The sequence below is a fragment of the Epinephelus lanceolatus genome, chromosome 7 (assembly GCF_041903045.1).
Source record: "Epinephelus lanceolatus isolate andai-2023 chromosome 7, ASM4190304v1, whole genome shotgun sequence".
NCBI classification, from domain to species: Eukaryota; Metazoa; Chordata; class Actinopteri; order Perciformes; family Serranidae; genus Epinephelus; species Epinephelus lanceolatus.
Genome location: NC_135740.1, coordinates 7,588,378 through 7,605,123, shown reverse-complemented (window position 1 = coordinate 7,605,123; position 16,746 = coordinate 7,588,378).

Below are 16,746 nucleotides of genomic sequence, written 5' to 3'. Positions count from 1 at the left end.
GGACGCACTATGCGTCGTTCAGGCTCATAGTCTAAACTTCTCAGTTTCAACATTTTATTGAGGACATTTAGGAACAGTGCTGCATGTTAACTTTTGTCTGCCCATTTTTTTTGTCACCACTGTTGCTGAGTCTGAGGTGCGAGTCATGCGCTCTCGCTCCGCCTCCACCTCAGGTACCGAAATTTGGCACCGATTCATTTTAAGTGAATCGGTACTCGGTAGTACCGACGTGAATCGGTACCAAGTACAAAAAGTACCAAGTTTCGGTACCCAACCGTACTCAAGACTGTGGAGATGACAGTGGACTTCAGGAGAAGCCCCCCGACACTGCCCCACCTCACCATCCTCAACAGCACAGTGTCTACTGTGGACACCTTAAGGTTTCTCGGTACGACAATCTCTCGGGACCTGAAGTGGACCTCCCACATAGACACTGTCTGGAAAAAGGCCCAGCAGAGGCTGTACTTCCTGCGACAGCTCAAGAAGCTCAACCTGCCTCAGGAACTGCTGATCATGTTCTACACAGCCATAATCCAGTCTGCTCTCTGCACATCCATCACTGTCTGGTTTGGATCTGCCACCAAACTGGACAGGAACAGACTGAAAAGGACAATCAGGTGTGCAGAGAGGATTCTTGGTACTGATCTTCCCTCCATTGAGGACCTGTACAGGTCAAGGGTCAAGAAATGGGCAGTATTGACAGACCTTAACAATCTGCATAATTTGGGCATGTGGATACAGTTTCTTAGTGTATTAAGAAATCATTCACCACAAATAAATATATGGGCAAATCAAATTGTCTTTGGATGTCTGTGCCATTTGGCAAAAATCTGCCAAGTGGGTTCAGTCGCACTATTAATTCTACAGTCTCTTTAGTTTAACTCTGATTTAGCTTAATAACATGAGAAATGTGGAATCTGTCTCCCTTCTTGGTCTTGAAATGCTCTGTAAAGCAGTTTCTTTTTGCAGACATTCAGAGTGAACAAAGAAAAATGGAAGGAACACAGTAGAGAAAGCGGGGGAGATACATAACTGAAATCCACAAGCCATTCCCCTTCAAAAGATCTACCAAGAAGGTATGGTGCAAGGTCTGTGGTGGTGTAGGTATTGTTTGACTTAACAGTGTACATTTTTACTGTCTGCAGAAAAATTGTGAGTCTTGTACAAAATGTTGGAACATGCTGTATTGAAAGAAGAAAGCAAACAGGATAAAACCAGAACAGAGGTACAAAAGGAGGCCCATTAAATGAGGCTACTTTAAGATATGTTATCTTTGTACCCACACTTTCAATTGGTTGATTTGTCAGTGACCTTGGAACACACAGTGATATGTTTTCCCAAGAGCCAAAGTTATCCCTGCAAGGGGACCGTGACAATATTTTGGGAGCACATGCTGGAGAATGTACAGCCATCTCTGAAAAAGCAAAGGAATCACCGTGGAATCAAAGAGCCTGCAGCATCAAGAAAGGGGGCTTATTATTCATTTGTCCAAAAACATGCAAATCTGTATATGAAGCAACAACCTCCCCAATTAAAAGTAGATGCTGTTGTCAATGCTGCCATTGTATAACTTATAGCATTTCGGTGCCCTTGCACTGGTCCTAATGTCTAGGGCCTTAAATTCAAAATGAGTGCAATAAATACATAGCAAAGTTTGGCACACTGAAAAGAGATGATGCAATTTTTACCAATGTTGGAAACCTACCCTATAGAAGACAATAATCAATGCGATGGACATATGCCAAACTCCAAATTCCACAACAGTTATGGTTTCCACTGCAGAGCAGAAACTGAGTCAAGTAGTATGGAGCACTTACATTTACACCTCTTCTGATATGCCAAACAAAAATTAATCAGCAATTTAAACTATTAACTGATAGCCTTCTAATAGCATCCCAAGTCTGTTACATGGAAAAAGAAACACCAGGAGTAATATTTCTATTAAAAGAGAAAAAAATAAATTGTAAGATAATAAATTATTAATGTTTAAATATACAGTATGTATTGTGTTAGGGTTACACCTATGACCTGTAGCTCACCTCCTTATGGAAAAAGAGACACAGAGGTTATGATTTCTGTGCTTCCCTCCCAGACCAAAGCAAACAGTGTTGTTATTCACCACAGTGAGCTGCGCACACTTCGACCTCACCAGTGGCTAACAGATGAGGTATAATGTGTATTTTACCCTGTAAAAGCTGTAGTGCCAATGAGAAATCAACTGTACAAGACAGAGTTAGATCATCTCATGGTTATTATATGAGCTCAAGGAGTGACATATCATTGAACAACATATCCTCACACAACAGTTCGTATGATATCCTATGAATTAGCGCCCCACAAATGAGGTTACATCCTTAACGTAAAGTTACACAGTTAATGTAAAAGGTACGGGGGTTATATTTCGGCAAGGTAAGTTTGATGTAAAGTTATGGAGGTTGGGTTTAGGCAAGTAAAGTTACTGTGGTTAGGTTTAGGAAAAGAACACGATTGAGCGTCTTTAGGGTTAGGCAAACATGGTGAGGACATACCTTAAAATGACTCACAGGATTCTGAGCACCAGTCTCCTGGGGAAAGCCCCGTGTTTTGTGACCCATCTACCCCCCCCTCAAACTAGCCTCCTGACCAGGTTGCTCAGATCCATTTCCTACTTCCTGTAAGCACATTGGTCATATGATCTCAGCCTTTCAAAATATGTGGGTTATACAAGAAATTACTGGCTCATCATTACATTGAATATGTATGAATTTTGGTGAATTACTTTTCATGGGTAAACATATGAAGGGTGCATGACAACAGCCTGCATTAAAACAGTTACATGGAGTTACCATTTTGTTGGATTCTATGTTACTTTGTAGGGACACACTGAAATGAAAATTTGTGGCCGAAGCCGAAGCCGAATATTATTAAACACTTGGCCGAATACCGAGTACCGAATACCGAATATCATTGTTTAGTTTTTCATTAGTTTTTGCAGATGAACCCCCTCCAGATTAGTGTTGTCACGGTACCAAAATTGGGACCCACGGTACGATACCAATGAAAATATCATGGTTCTGAGTAGTATCACGATACCACAGCGAAAATGAGGCAGATGTGCCTTTTGTCATTTATAAAAAGATAAATCACTTTTCTATAAAACATCAATGATATTTCAATGGAATAAATTACTTATTGACTTATTCATACTTCAAAAACAGCATCAATCAGTGATGAACATAGGGGGGATCAAAATAAAATAAATAAATAAAATAAAAATCAACCAGCCACCCTCCTCCCCTGACAAGTCCCTTCATAAGTAACGAACAGTCCCTAAAGTGCGGTGAGGTTTGTGGGCCGTTACTGCCAGAAAGAGTAATGTGAACGGCTCGTTACTCCTCTGACACGCCACATACCTGTGTTCGGCTGGCTCGGCTGTTCAGGTACTTCTGGGCAGTCATGACGCCAAGAAGAGGATATTATTGGAACCGACTTCTCTGTCGCCAGTAACGTTAAGCCAATGGCCGCCGTATTTGACAGGAATACATTACTGTCTGTGTCTGTGACCCCCGTTCAACCCACAATCGGTGGGATTCGCCTTTTGTTTCTGCTGCTGGTTGAAATCTGTAGGCTGCTCGCACAACGTGCTGAATGATTTAAGCCTATTTTGCTCGCTCAAAACTATTTTTAGTCGCAAATGCGAGTGCCGTGACGGACGGATCACCACACTGCCGACATTTTATTCCGCCCGTCACGGCACGCCGTTTGATTGCGTTATCAAAACACGCCACTATTATTCGGCCTTGCTTTTAACTTGTGTGTTTTTTTGCAATATTCGGCCTAATATATTCGGTTACCGAATATTCGGTGCATCCCTATTACTTTGTGTTTGTTGGTTTAAACATTTAAATAGTAAACTGGTTCTATTATAGAAATACACAAATACTTTTGGTGATATAAGCCCAAACTGCAACAATCCTGTTGAGGTTATGGGATTAACTGTAGTGTTGATTACATATACTTTATATAAAAAAACAATATATCCAATGTCTTTTTAATTTACATAGTAAAATGAATTTAAATTATGTTTCCTGCCAATTCCCTGATCTAGATAATTGAAGGCCTGTTTCAACTTGCTGCAAATCAGCGAGAGATGGGGAATGCATTTACATTCTGAACCACTACACAGCAGGTGTGGCTCTGTTTGGCCAGGGTAATCTGAGTGCGTGGACTGTGGTGTGGAGATGCTATTTTGTGTGTGTGTGTGTGTGTCTGTCTGTCGATATACTGAATGTCTTACATATAAATGGAAGTAAGAACTGATTGAAACAGTTATTTGTTACTCTGCACAATAAATTGGAACATTGGCAGCATTTCATATGGAAAAATGTAAACATCTTGCATGATGCTTCACACTGCCAATATAACAAATATTTATATTCTCGGTGAACTCTGACAATTACCAGGCCATTGTTTCCTTTGTAAATGTTGACAATGTCCATTGGAAGTCACTGGTTAGTATGTGAATTATCCCATATGCTTGTGTATTGTTTTAAAGAATAATATTTGTTTCATTACATTTATTATATTTATGTTTTGGTACATAAATGTAGTCAACCACATAGTATTTCTGGTGGATCCTTTACCAAGCTCTACAAAGGAAGAAGATTCCATCCTAGCAGCAAAAAGAATCCAGGATTTATTCATTGAATTAATCAGCAATACATCCTTTAGGGCTGTAACCGTTTGGTGTACCCCATGTGCAGCACTGAAGATTTTTCTTTCACAACCTTTCCAATGATGAGGGCCTCATCTATGTCCATTTCACTACATGAATGTGTTTCCGTTTTTCATGGTGCTTATAGCGCTAATGCAATTATGAAGGCGTATGTGGCATAAGGCTGGGGTCCACCTGGTGGTGTTAGGGACCATACCACCAGGGGCTGTCTTCTTCCAAGAGCCTCTAGAGAGGGCTGTCAGTGCAGGATATATGCACATCACATTGCCATCTGTAGTGAAACAAATAATCCTTGCTGCTTTTACAGCTGCAAAGAAGACAGTTCTTATAAGCTGGTCAAACCAAGCATTGTTCTGAATAGAGTCTGGTTTGTAATGTTTATGATATTTGACACTGTCCAGCTGGTCCCATGCCATTGCCCATATCCATAGACTTCTAACATTCAGCTCTAACTTTAATTGTTTTGTTCAAAAACAAAAAGGAAAAAAAAAAAGCTGTCTGTTGATTTTTGGTTTGCTTTTTGACCTGCTGGATTGTACATTAAGGTGTATCTTTGAAATGTATGGGTTTGTCCAACTTGATTGTTTTTGTTTTTATTTTTCTATTATCATTATCATGATCAGTTTTTTTAATTAACTTACTTCCAGTTTTTTATTTCTTATCATTGTTGTTATGTCCTCGCCCCTCGCTATTCATTTTTATCTCTACACTTTGCTGTGTACTGTTAAATGAGAAAATTAGTAAAACTGTATTAACAAAAAAAGAGGATATATGCACGGCAGCGTCATGGTCTTCCTCTTCTTCTTTCATTTGCTTTCATATGTGGGATGCTTCTCAGCCCTCCATTACTCCTTCCCTCTTGGATGTGTTCAGAGAGCTCAGTCACCAGAAGAAAATTTTGGCATCATACATGTCTGCAAACTACGGATACTTTGCATTTGTACGTTTTGTACGTACTATATAAAAGATTCTAAAGCAATGTAGTATATGAGGTGACTTTGCCACTGGGTGTTGGAGGGGATGATGGATTGTGTGTCACCTGGGCGAGATGCCGGGAACTGCCCATTAGTTCGACAGCCCATTGGTTCGACATCCCATTGTTCCGACCATATTAAACTCATTGTTCCTAAGTCCGTTCCGAAATCGTCATGATGCCCTGTGGTTAAGGTCTGGTTAGGTTTAGGCACAAAAACCACTTGGTTAGGGTCAGGAAAAGATCATGGTGTGGGTTAAAATGAAAAAGAAAGTGACAAACACATAAGCCGTGAGCCTGCTCCGCCTCAAGCCGGTCGCGGCGCACCATACGCCCGCTGCGAGCTGTTCAGCACCGCGGACAGTCGGACTAATGCGATGTCGAACCAATGGGCTGTCGAACCAAGCTGCAGAACACTTTTTGAGACCATCAAACAACAAAAGCAATAGTTTTTAGTGACCCGTTGCTGTTTTTCCACCAGGGATAGTGCCATGAAAAACAATTACTCTTTTATCGAGCCATTGTTGCATTTTCTGCCGGGTCAGTGCCGCAAAAAGGAAGCAATTTAAGCCAAAACATGATCTTTTCCTAACCATAACAAGGTAGTTTTTGTGCCTAAACATAACCACACTTAAATCACAGTGTTGTTGAAAAGTAAAGTAATGTATCCGCAACATAATAACCAGGCCCATACAGAACTGCGCCCACAGATTTTCTGCAGATTTTAGGAATATAGACGCTGCTTGTAAAACTCAGAATGTTGTCGCTGTCTCCTCCACCTCCTTGTGCATGTGTGTGACAATCGTGTGTTGTATTTAGTTAGCAATAAAATCAAAGCTGGAGGTGTAGTGTGAAAAAATGTCAAAGATATACTGTTAATAGATTGCTAATAGATTGGCAAATTGATTTTTGTTCTCTCTGCTCCATATTGAACCTTCAATTTTAATGGCCATGTGTCCCACATTGTCTTGGTTGAATTTTCCAACAAACATTTCCATGATTAAATAACATTTCTGATTTAAAGTTTCAACAAAAATCTACCAAGTAGTTCTTTTATGCCTGGCTCACACTACACATTATCAGCCTGATTATAGCCCGATGCAGCGATGTACCGTGTCGGCATGGATTGTGAACAACGAGTGAGAGCATTCTGCTGCCGTGGACAACTGTATGACAACAGCACCCCAGCCTTTTTGATATTTCCTTCAGGGATGTTACCACACAGAGTAAAAAGGGAAAAGTGATGGTGTGAAACAGCAGAAGCACTTTGTCAACCTGGTGAGTACAGCCATTAGCATCAAGCTAGCAAACAATGTTATTTCTTCATAATGGAGCCGGACATAAAGTAAGAAAATTAAAAAACAGTTGCGGGGCTTTTACTGACCACAACTGCAGAGGCTCCCAGCTTCATTTGAAACAGATTACACTGTAAACAGGCCGTTATTTATTAATCCCTCAGTATTTTTATATTTTTACTTTTTATCTGCTCCCGTTTGCCTTAATAAAGTTAATGCATCGCGCCATCTTTTCAAACTCAACACTTCCTGTATGTGTGTAAAATTAAAAGCCCCTTATAACTTCGGTTGAGAGAATTCCTTCATTTCAAGTTTTTTATTGTGAAACATTTACAGGACCTTGTTGTGGAGGATTCAGTGACTTGCATATTTGCGTACAGTACTTTCAAATGTAGTTCCTGTCACCTGGTGGCACTTTTTTTTACGTTACTACAACATTTCAGCTGGCACATGAACAGACACAGTGACAAAAATAATTGTAAAAGTAATAAAAATAGGACAAGAATAACCCGATGACATCACACACGTCATGAAAGAAGACGGGGGATAATTGGTGTGGACCATCGTGTAGTCTGTCATGTCTGTCGACCAAGTCATGGCACGATTTTACGACTCCACAATTGGGTAATGTGACATAGTGACTGTCAGAATGGACAGAAATGTTGTATAGTGTGAACCAGGCATTAGTCTCCTTGAGATAAGTTTAGGTTTTAATGCATTGTGTGAGGTTATTTTAAAACATACCCTGGGTACCTCGCATGTTGATATGGAAAGTCAATGACCAAGCATGGATATGCGATGAGGTTAGAGTGAGAATGTGTTGGTCTTTTAGAGTGCTGTCATAGTTTTGATCTTAATAATCATCATGATAATGATATATGCTGGCTACACACTGTTTCCCCTGCTGCTTCTCTGATGTGCAACATCCCACTTACTCCTCTCCTAATATTTTCACACCTGACTGGGTAAATTAAAAGTTGATTTGAACTAAACCATAGTTGCTGGTTGTTGGAACAGTGGAAAGACAAACCAAGATTTTTTTCTGTCGGTTTTATTTTGATTCTGTTGTCTTTAAACAACGTATGTTTTGCAATGGGGATTTCAGGGCTGTCTCTGTAGGGATCCTTTTCATATTATGTGTCAGAAACTTAGAATAAGAGCCTGTCATTGGCAAAACAAGCACTTATTATGGATATACACTGAAGGTGTATATTCTTCCAGTGGCTATATCGCAGCCTGTTTTCGTGGCTGATTGCTGCAGCCCTCCTGCTCAATACTGGACCAGTTACAAAAATTGTTGTTCCCATGAGGCACTTAAAAACAATGGGAGAATAGCGTCCAGGTTGAAAAATACTACAGTTACAATTCAACAACATGCAGAAGAGCTCCATTTAAAGGTAGAATACTATGAATTTTAGAGTTAGATGTTCCAACATGATCTGGTGTTGCAGAATTGTTTCTTTTTTGTGTTTGGTCCCTCAGAACCTTCCCTATGTGTGGCAGAGTATACCGTATGTGCAAAAAGGTTTATAGGTGTCCTGAGAACAACCTTTGGGTTTCTGTTTTATTGGGAAGAATCTATGCAAACACAAAACCATGGTTGCAATAATGCGTAAGGGTTGACACGTAGTTTGATGTTATGTGTTTAGTAGGGCTGTAGTCTCCTGGTTGACTAGTTGATTATTTGGTCGCTATGCTCGGGTCCGACCAAATTCTCATTAGTCGAATAATCGCTGTGTTACTTTCATAAGCATCAACAGCTTTCCAGGATTAATCCATTAATCCATTAATCCGTTTTTTCCTGCGGCGGGGAGGGACAGGCTAAGTTACCTGTGAAAATGGGGGTGTTTTCAAAACACAACCCCGTCGTTGACAGAAAGTTGGACTCATCCACCCTCAAGCTCAGCGTCTTGGTGACGCAGACCTCCTGTCTGTTTCTGTAAGCTGACAGCATTTCCCTCAGTGGAAAAGAAGCTTGTATTTACTTGTATTTCACAGATAAGAAACAATAAATTGTGAAGACAGTAAAGCCTCCACTAAAATAGCATTTTAAGTCTTGTGTGTGATTTATCCTTCAGGGATTTATACTTCAGGATTTATCCTGGCTTCATATGAGCAGAGGAAATCTCCGCTTGTCGCAAGGCTAATGTATACAATATAAAATGCCATAGGCTGGCGCTAATAACATTAGCATGTTGTATTTGCTTGGAAAACATATTTAGTATAAGACAGTTGTTTTGTGGGTGAACCTTGTGAGTTGTAATGGAGCCAAATTATGTGCCGTTACCTTTGTTAGATGCTGCTGTTGTCCCTGGTTTTATATGAGAAGAGGAAAAGATCGCTAGATGCTAGGCTAATTTATACAATGTAAAATGCCATAGACTTGTGCTAATAACGTTAGCATGTTAGCAATTATATAAATAAAGTTTGATTTGAACTAAACTTTACAGCACTTAACAGTCCTCCACCGCCGACTAGTGTTTTGGAAGTCTAACTGCAGAGTGACACAGACACACCATCGCAGAAGTAAAAGTAACCTGCAGATTTTTTTTATCTCCCCACGACTAAACGATTAGTTTAAGATTATGTGCGACTTTAGTCGACCAAGATTTTCTTTAGTTGACTACAGCCCTAGTGTTTAGTAAACTTCATATTTGATTAATTACTCCACACAGTTTCTACTGCAGATCAACAGGCCTGTTGGAGTAAGACGCATTGAAATCACACAGCTCCATTAAAAAAATCTTAGACCAATTAAAACTTCTCTCACCACCAACAACTCTCTCAGGATCATCTATTCTTGCAAGTCCTCTCCAAATAATCCAGAACACCAGGTAACCGGGGCAACGGCTGAACAGGTCATCTTCTTTTAACAAGTCTAGCCAAATTAATATTCAGAGCTCTAAATTTTGAATATAATTCAGGCAGATGTGGGGCTGTAATGAGAAACTTGATGTGATTTTATAGTGGTGTTTTCAGGAACAGAACAGTGTTATTTTAAAAATGTATTTGTGAATCAGCAGGGTGATGTTTATGTTGCAAAATGAAGATTAAAGAGGCAAAGGTTTGCATGTAAAACATATCTCCTATCTTGATATCTTACTGAATTAGACTTTGAACAATCACTTCTATTTAGAAAAGTCATTAATATTAATAATAAATAAAATTCACTTACTATCAGGCACAAAAAACTTAAGGACGTTAGGATCTTCATCATGTTCAGAAAAGTGAATTCAACTAAATAAAGTCACTATCTGATCTTGGCAGTATAGTTGAGATACCATATTTGAAACTCAACACATCCCAGACAACAGCCTTTGAGGAGAACAGGATTCAAACTGTCAGTGTCATGACGGGGACGGCCCTATATCTAAAAGGAATAAAGTAGTGAATATGATTGAACTTGATTGTCCCAGCCTCTAAGACATCCTCCTGTAATACATAATAATGTATATAAGTGCACTGCAGGAGCACCAGGCGAGCCTGGCCTCCAAATTAGGCAAAGAGCATTTGACACAGCAACAGTATACTGGGCAGGGCACACTTGACTGTGATCTGCGCTGCACCACTGGGTTCATGAAAATATACAAGACATACTTAGCTTAAGAATGTGGTGTTTCCTATGTACAGGCCAGCTGCATTGTAAATTATGTACTGAATGTACTGAACTGAGTGCGAGCATTCAGTTTGTGAGAGGGAAGCTGTTTTTATCACTTTAAAAACCTTCTCTCTGATGTGACCAGCAGCAGGGTCAGTCAGTCCTCCTGGTGCTGCTGACTCACTGACAGCTGTCACCGTAAAATAAAAATGGTCTACTTGTGTGTTTTCTAGTTGTGTTTTACAGGTGAACCTGACTTCTTACGTTCTGTCGTTTGTTGAAAGTGTTTGGTTGCCTGATATCAGACATGATGTTTTGTCACAGTGACTAATATGTCTCATGTACAGTATGTCCGGATACAGTGACAGTTTCTGCAAATTTGACAAAAAAAATAGTTTTTAAAAAAGTGACCTAGTGTAGCTTTAAGGTGTAGGGTATACGGTGGAATGCTGCAGGACAAACTTCCCTCTCTCCGGCAGGAACTACCATAAGTTTTCATAAAAAAAAAAAAGAAAGGTGCACGCCAGTGTTGGGTATTTATGCGTAGGAATATGGAAGTTATACAGCTGACAAAATGTAGCGCTAAAGGAGAGGGCTGTCTGGAAGCAAGATAAAGCTATGAAGTTATTCTACATATAGCATCCTCTTAGACTGGCATTGATTTTTTAGGTAGGCCTTTTTGAAATGGCTAAAATGCATTTTCCTGCTAACCCTATGCCACAGTAACCTTAATCACTCCACAGCTAGCAGTAGTGAGTGGGGAAAGTATCTCCTACAGCCCCACTTCAAGAAACCTGAACCACCCCTATAAGTTGATGCCCTGAAGAAGACGCAAGCTGGTATGCATTGGTGTATTTTTAATTATTCTAGCCTATTAAAATAAAGGCCTTTTATATTTTTCAAACCATCTTAGTGGCTGGACCTGGATCACTTGTGCCTTTTTATGGCAATACATTTTCATCTCTTTTTTATCCCCATAATCCAGACTGTTCTCATTCTAAAGTCATCAAATAGTGCTGCTTTGTGAGTGATTTCAGCGTCAGACACCGACGCCAACAGTCACCTTTAGCAGTGGCATGATGCACAACTGTATGGCGTCAGTTAGAAATTTATGATACGCTACAGGTCGGCACCTACCATGGCAGCATGCAACGCAGACGGGCAATGTCAGTTCACCGTGCAGCTGGACGGCACTTGTCACAGTGGTATAATATGCAGCTGGAAGACGTCAGTTTGAAACGCTGATGATGACAAAGTAACATAAGGGGCTGGAAAGTTCCTACAGGGAGGGTGGCTGACTTTCAAGAGGGAGCCTGGTGTTTACTTCTTATATGAATGTAGAGCCAAACCATGATGTTTTTCGTAAACCTAACTGCATGCTCTTGTTGACATCCCAGTGTTGGTTGCATTATCCTGGAACACAAACAGCAGACCGAGGACGATACCTAGTGCATAATATGCAGACGTAAAAGTCGACTGACAAAGTGGTTATATGTGACGACTTGGGATGAGAACGTGTTGTAATGCCTGTATGATGATATTAAATGTCTAGTTTGATCAGTTTACATTTGTCTGCGTAGTTGCAGAGAACTTGTATATGCACGGAGTGTCTTCTGTGATGAACACGACAGCATTGCCCACGGACAGTAAGTCAGTGTCAATGTACATGCACTGGTAGATAATTTTATAACCCACTTCACTCCAGCTAATTGGTTTGGGATGGCACTTAAAGCGACACTTACCTTTCTGAAAATTTTACACTTTTCTTTGTTTAGGTCAAAATGCTATTCATAAGCTGATGACACACTAAAATGTAAGTGAATTCCACCAGAGATACAAACTCATAATTATACCATTCTCATATGGTTCTAAGAAAACTCCGAGCGCCCTGTCTGTCTTCCCCACGTGGAGGCCTCCGACTGACGTAACCGCTCGCGTAACATCTCTCCAACACCCCCACATTTTAGTTTGCCTCTAATGTAACAGGCTATAACGTTATATATTACAAGATAGCATACAGTTGCTAATGGCTAACGTTAGCCTACTGTAGCGTAGCCTCTCAAACATTAACGTTATCTTCCTTGTGCGTTTCCACTTACTAGTAACGTTAGCGCTACTATCTAACGTTAGCACTGTAACCTTATTCTAAAACTCATCAGTCATCACTGACTCCGGTTGAGTTTTAAAACTCTGGGGTTGCGTTTGACTGTCTTGGTTGTAACGTTACACTCGCTCTCCTCTTCCGTGTATCTAACGTTACCTACGATACGATACGATTGCTTGTACCTGGTCGAATAGTTCAGGGCTTGTGCCCTTTTCTATCCATTGATGGTGCTGGTGGTGGTGGAGAGGTGGGAGGAGCAGGACTCTGGAGGGAGGAGGACGCATGTGGGGTAAGGCATGAAACAGAGACAGAGAGAGAGAGAGAGAGAGAGAGAGAGAGGAGGAAAAAAACTGGACAAGAAAAATAAACAAAAACAAAACAGAAAGACAGTGTATAGTGCATGTTGTGTTAAATTTACATGGTGTGTGTGCGTGTGTTCATGTGTGTTTAGTGCAGGCCTGTGTATATAATGTGCAATCTACATTGTGAACAGTGTGCAGGGTTCAATGCTAAGGTTTTTTTTTCACTTGCCCGGTCGGGCAAGTTGGTCACAGATCTACTTACCCGAAGTCAGTTTTTACTTGCCCTATAAAAATTGTTTAATTTAAGCGGCTATCAAATAACAAAGACTGCAGTTATTTTTATGTTATGTAATCTTTATTCACACTGTATTTATTAATTAAAACAACATATGTCATGTATTGTAGCTTAATTCCTACACAAAAATGACAGTGTCAGGGCTTAAAGTGAAACATTTGTCAATCATTCTCCGTCTATAATTTTGCGCCCTACTTGAGCCATGCCCACCTCTATTTATTTTTCACCCCTCTCTCCAGTTCTGCTGTATTAACACTGGGTTTAATATATTTTGCTTCCATCTCTCTGCCCTGCTCTACTATACTTCAACGCTACTTAGCTCTCTCCCTACTCTACCAGTAGACTACCACATCCACCTGTTGCACAAAACGCACACAGCAGTGTTTCCCCTAGGATGGAGTTGTAGCAGCGGAGGTGAAGCACACGCATGAAAAATAATTTTCACATGCGTGAAACTTTTTTGTATGCTTGCAAAGCACAGCCTGCTGGGATGTTTCTATGTATCTACTGGCACCAGAAGGGCTCTTTAGGACTAAGTACATACAGTACATGTGTGCACAGTAATGAGCAGGTGAAATGTCTGTCTAGCTTACATATGAGGTGTCTCAAGATTTAGGAACATACACTTGTATTGAATATAATAAAGTAAAAAGTCACATGACATGCTGCTGTTTTGTGCAATGACCTATTTAAGTGCTGGAAGTTGTTATTTACGTGACAACGCCTGAACGCAACACAAGCTCAGCATGAGTGCCGTGCTACGCTGCTCGTTTGTCTGTGCATAGCAGCAGTCTGTTGATGGTTATTTACACAGTGTCCATTTCAATAACTTTGTCAGCTGACAAACTGCAGGGGGCTCGGGGTCAGGTTTGGTCAGGAAAATGTGGCCCGAGCCGCTCTAGCGTGCTCACCTGTGTGTGTGGCGGAACTCTGCCGTGCGCAATACAGAGAGCAGAGGAGAATTGTTAACGCGTGACTATGTAGAGACAGAAATGACACGATGACATAACACCATAAATAGTATATTGTTATGTTATTATATGAAGCGTCCGTCATGCAAATTAATATCAGTGGGGGCTGTGGGCAGGACATTGTTACACAGCTGTGCCTGTGACTTCAGGCAGAGAGACCGCTGCATCAGAGCAGCAGAGCACGTTTTAAAATACATTTATTTTATCAATTAGTTATTAACTTTAACTATTTTTAGCAACTTGTCCGATCGGGCAAGTGAGTTGTTATTTTACATGCCCGACCGTGAGTTTCACTTGCCCCGGGCAATCGGTCAATCCTTATTGTTGAGCCCTGGTGTGTTATCTACATTGGTGTGTGTGTGTAACGTTACCTTGCCAACGTCTGCATCTATCATAGACATAATGAGGATGTAATGGAGGAGGGGGGAGTAGGAGCAGAGAAGAGAGTTTTAGCAGTGAGCTATCTAACAGCAGTGAATGTACAGCAGAGTTTGTGGTTTGTTCTTAAATAAATGCTGCAGCTCCTCAAGACCAATGGAAGCTTCCTGTCTTGTTTATCCGCTGCTGAGTGGAGTCACGGCTCCACGGCTTTTGGTGGGAATGCACAGTTATCTGTGTTAAAACTCAGTGGGAAACATTCAACAACACATAAAAAGTCTTTATCTGCATTTTAACCCTTCAGAGCTGTAGTCTTTCAACTTTGATTGTTAATATGTGCTGTGTTGCTTAAGAAGCACATTACATAAATGAAAGCTCCAGCAGCCATAGTAGGCAGCTGTTCAGGGTCACTGAAAGCTGAAGGCCTGAGTACATAAAGCCATCTGTCCCTGCTGCACCCTTTCCTTTATTCTGTACATTTCAGTCATGTTCTGCCTTTGAAACCCACATGAAGCACGCCATTGTCTGCATTCTGCATGTTCTGTGTGTCCTTTGGAATCCATGAACTTTCAAAGAGACTGTGTGTGTGACTGTGTGCAAACGTTACATCTGGGGACCAGTAGGTCTGTCCATTAACATGCTTCTTATTGGCTTGGTTCCCTAATGACTGCTGCTTGATGGCTTTTATTTCCTCATTCTCACTCCCTGAAATGGCTTTACAACATGGCCAAGGTCAACACGGTGGGATGATGATAAATGAAACTCTTTCTGCTTCTCTCGCCCTCTCTCCATCCACACTGGAAGTTTCTCATAGCGTGTGTTAATGCCTTGTAGGCATGCTTGATTAAATCCATTCATATTGAACACAGCAACATGAAATTTCCATTCAAATTGTTTTAATGCTAATATGCCGCTGAGTGGGGAATAGGAAAGTGCCAGCTGTGATACTCGCTTTTTTGAAAGTGGAAGAATACATGGCAGCAAATCCTGACAATGACAATTGAAGCCATGTCAAACAGATTCTGAGTTACATTTGTACATTGGATTAAATGCAGTTTGAAAGACACGCAATGGCACATTTGAGCTATAACTCATTCACCAAGAGCGAGGCTAGTTCATCAGTTCTACAGACCAGAGGGTCATTACACTGTGTATGTCAAACATTCCCAGATCTGAAGGTAACACTGTCTCTGTCTCTAAAGCACCCTATCACTGTTTTCTAACCTTTTGCGCACTTTATGGGTGATCAGGGTGCTGCAAGAACAAACTTGATGGAACACATCCATTTCTAAAACCGGTATACTGTTTGTGTCCCCAGCCATGGCTCGGGTTTTGGTTGATTTTGCTGTTGCAACAGTCTGAATTGCAGGTCAAACGATGCCCACAGGCCCAAGTAGAGTTTTAAGCCAGGCTAGTGGTGTGGCTCCAAAGACGGCAATGTCAGCAGCTTATCCAGTACATCATTTTGGTACAGACTAGGAATGGGCGATATGTTATCGTCTGCGATATACCGTCAAAAAATTTCCCCACGGTATGAATTTTTCATCTCGCGATAAAAATGATAAATTCCCATTGATGATGTACGCGACGCACTTGCAGCCCAACTCCACAATGTGTAAAGGCGGAAGGCGGAGCGGACGCGCCGGACAGTGAGGAGCTCGTTCCTAAACAAGCCTCAGTTTGTGCCTCATACAGATCTGCTGGTAAAGTTAACTTAGCGTTAGCAAGCGTGATAAAAGATGGCAGAGAGGTGACGTTGTGCAAATAAACCAAAGATTTATTAATTCTCTGTAGCAGTAAACACATGGGCTGATAACAAATGTGTTAACTAACTATGCTAAAGCTTTACAAGCTATTCAGGGCTGCCGACAATAATGTTAACATGACAAACAGCAAGGCTACGGCTAACAAGTTAACATACTGACACTCCTCAGACAGACACACACACACACACGCACACACACACACACACACACACACACACACACACACACACCAGACAGCCTCTTAGTCCTTAGCTGTTAACGTTAGCTCATGTACAACACAGGTACCACACAGAAACTTTTCCAAAGGGTCATAATGTGCTTCTAGTGACTGTCAAATCGCCAGCGCAAGT